Below are 3,806 nucleotides of genomic sequence, written 5' to 3' on the forward strand. Positions count from 1 at the left end.
ACTCTCATGGCCTAAGGAACTAATTCACACATTAACACTCCGTGTTATAACAACTGACTTCTGATGATGATTGTATCTCAAAGTATAACAAACAAGTCTTGGGTCGATTCAATATAACCATTCTACTAACGTAATATTCTCAAAGTTGTTTTAGGACTATCTTACAATTTGGCTACGTACTTTATGGCTAATATACTTATAAACATGTAAAAATATGAAATATTGAGGTACCTAACAAAGTTCCATCGAAACGCATGATAAGTTGCGCCATTTGTACTCTGTGTAGGATAAAAGATTGTCAATGTTTTCTTTATAAAATTTACTTTTAGCATGTTCCACTCCCATAAGTTGTTCTTATACTCACTCCGTCCCACAACATAAGTTGTTTAGCTCGCAAAAACGTCTTATATTATGGGACAGAGGGAGTATTTGTTAAAACTTCGGACCACAAGTAATAAGCTCCGGTAAAGGTTCAAGCAATTAACGTGAGAATAGAGCTGCGTAGTACGACACTTGCAAGCTGCCCGTCCAACCATTTACACAAACTAGTAGTATAACGCACACTAAAGGCAGATGGTTCAAAAGCACCCTTGGCTTGCCTGTACATCAAAAGCTTTCCTGCAGGCACGCTCTTCAGGATCCAAAACACCAAGACAGTGATTTGGACTACTGAACATGGCACAGCTGCACCTGTTACAGCTCCCAGTAGTATCTGGGATCATCCATGGAGTAGGTTGGCACAGGCGAGTCAGGGGACGAGGGGAGCGAGTAGTCATCCCAGTAGTTCTCGCCGTAGTCATCGTTGTCCATCGCTGCCTCGTTGTGGAGAGCCTGAGCCTCTATTTCATAGAGATTAGGCATCTCGATCACTTCACCTTCGTCCTCCTCGATGGTATCAAGTTCTGGGCAATGAGCGTGAGGCCACGCTCCTGGCAGACGGACATGCTTGATATTGGCACAGCGAGCTTTGAGTTCAGCGTCAACTAGGAGGTGGCCGCATTCTCTAAGGTCGAGGAACTCGAGGTGGGGGCAGCCTTCAAGGATGGCGTACACCCCTTTTTTAGTCAGGCCGTAGCCTGCCATCTGCAGGAGCCGCAGCTCGTGCAAGCTCTCTGCTATGGCGAAGGCCTCCTCATTGTGTCTCGTCTCCCAGGCTTCATAAGGCTCCTCCTCCTCCTCTTCCTCCTCGTCGTTTTGCCGCTGTTCCATCCTGATCTCACGCTCTATTGAATCTGAATCGTACCATGGCAAACAGACTCTTAGACGCTTCAGCGCTGGGCAGGCTGCACCAATCCCCTTGAAAAAGTCCCATGTCAGCTTCTGACCAGAGTACTCTATCTCTTCTAGCATTGGACATTTAGCTGCAAGCTTAATTACTACGTCCTCATCATCCCAAAAGTAATAGGCGCCGATGAGCCAATGCTCTTCAATGAGTTGCATCTGCAGAGACAAGTACGAAAGTAGACACACATGAACCGAGTAAAATCAGACAAGTACAGTAAGACTACATAACAAGTTTAAACAGTACACATATTTCTCCTTAAAGGAAGACTTCAAGATGCTCAGGGGGGTTCATAGTCGACCTTGGGGGGTTCATAGCCAACCTTGTTGGGGGCCTGCCCTAGTCACTAGTTGCTTTTCTCAAAAGACTCCTACTAATTAGCATTACTTTTTCATCTCCTCTTATAGTGAGACACTAAGTAGCTTGTAGTGATAGCTACGTAAATACAATCTAACTTTGTACCCCTGATCCTTGATTAATATAACAAGAAGACTGTAGGAAACTCTCCTACAATCATTCACAATTCAAAACAAACGTATGATAAATATCAAATGAGTTTCACAATTGGCAATAAGTAACCTGTCGTAAATATCATATAACGATGTACCGTAAATATCTAACAAGAGTCAGTACATCAAGGCAAATTATTTGGCCATAGGCGACCTGTCCTAAATATGTTTCCCTATTTGTTGAGACAAATATAGCCATACAGAAAGCATTCGGCTGTCCTTTGAACCTCATGAAGATAAAACTATTATACATATGTCTCGATAATATATCATAAAAGCTGACATGTTTAGCAAAAAATAAACTATTAGGTGGTTGGTAAATACCGCAAACAGTGTGTCAGCACTACAGATTGATAGGTTTCAGAGTGTGACACATACGGAGTAAGAGACCAAATGCTGAAATTCAAGAATGGGAATTTAGGACACAAATAACAATTACCTGCTTGCAATGTAATTCAGGAGTTCACTACTGACAAACTTCTGAGCCCAGAACGATTCCATCCGTCCATCAGAGCGATCTATAGCCACCTTTGCCATTTGGCACATGATGTTTCCCCCCTTGGAGAAAACCAACTTGTGGCGTGTCATGTCCACGAAACGCCACAGCTCAGGGGACTTGGCTGCCACCAACCATGAGCGGCACACAAGTCCGGCGCCCATCAGTATCTCAATGGTCCCAAGCTTCATGAAGATTGCAGAAAGCGCATCGAGTGGGAGCTCAGACCAATCCCTGAAATCAGATACAGGCAATGGGTTTGGCCCCGCCTCCATTGTGCCAGGGAGGTCCTGAAAAACAAGGTGTATTCACAGAGATAACATGGATGCCCAAATTCAGCAAGAGCTTGAAATTTGCACGATGAGACAGCTTTAATACTAGATAGACAACGGTTATGCAATGTAGGAGTGGTTTCTCCATGGTACAAGATAACATAACTTTTACAGAGAAACGAATGGCTGATCAAGTGGTTTAGCCGGAAACAACAATCAGATAATTAGCTGAATACGAAATACCCTTTTTAAAAAAAAATTTAGGGAGGGTGTAGCGAAGCAAAGCTCGGCTTGTTTAGGGGGAAAGAAAGTTCTGCAGAACAACCACCCAATTTGGTGCCAAAAGCACTCCCTCAAGATGAACTCTTATTTAAGCTTTGCAATCGATGATAAGCCAATCAGACCAAGTTAGCAAATCAATCCACCCTTATCATCTCTGAATCCACCCAATTATGATTTACCCAAACATCCATCAAACCGGTATACGCACCACTCTGTTCTTGTGCGGGTAGGCCTGAAACCCCTGCTTCGCCATCTCGGGCAGCAGGTCGTCGCCGGCCACGGCCTCCCGCTTCGCCCTCTTGCATCTATCGCTCCTCGCCCTGCAAAGCACCGACGCGTCAGCCGCCGAAACCAAAGGGCAAAGGCCGTTCAAGCCAAACGGAGACCGAAGCGCGGCGGGTGGATGAAAGGGGACGAGCTCCTGCACGGCCTCCTCGTCGATTTCCCCGTTGGGCGGGATGGCCTTCCTCATTGTCAGGACCCGAGTGCCTCTGTCTGAAGATCCGATCGCTGCAAACAGGATTCAGTTAATTCAAACCCGTCCGAACAGGCGGGAAACGTCAGGAGCCACACATCTTCGATCGCACGGCCGAGACGTCGTCGTACCGCTTCGCCAGTTATGATGACCCAACGAGCGTCCGATCTTCATCGTGTGGCGGGGACTGCCCTGGAGGTCGCTGTTCCCTTTCCGGCAAAGACCGCAGCGTTTCTCTCCTTTCTGTTTTGCTTTTGCTCGTCTTTTTCCTTCCCTTTGTAAGGCTATAAAGCCAGGAGTTGGGATCGAGGTTAGGTATCTTTTTTGTTAGGGTTTCCCCCTTGCCGCCGCCAGTGTTCCTGGTCGGCTAGAACCTCTGTAACGAGCTAGACTCGCTAATCATTCCTCTGAAATTCAAGCTAAACTCCACTAGTTCAGTCTCTGTTTTACTGAATTCCATGCTTCAGACCACCTGGGTCTGACAAGTGGT

At 46.0% G+C, this 3,806-nt stretch overlaps 1 pseudogene; it reads right to left on the reverse strand.

Annotated features, from left to right (window-relative positions):
• Positions 1–631: 631 nt before the first annotated feature.
• Positions 632–3,313, reverse strand: LOC125547104 (annotated as a pseudogene).
• Between the last annotated feature and the right edge of the window lie 493 nt (positions 3,314–3,806).

Source organism: Triticum urartu, chromosome 3 (genome assembly GCF_003073215.2).
Source record: "Triticum urartu cultivar G1812 chromosome 3, Tu2.1, whole genome shotgun sequence".
NCBI classification, from domain to species: Eukaryota; Viridiplantae; Streptophyta; class Magnoliopsida; order Poales; family Poaceae; genus Triticum; species Triticum urartu.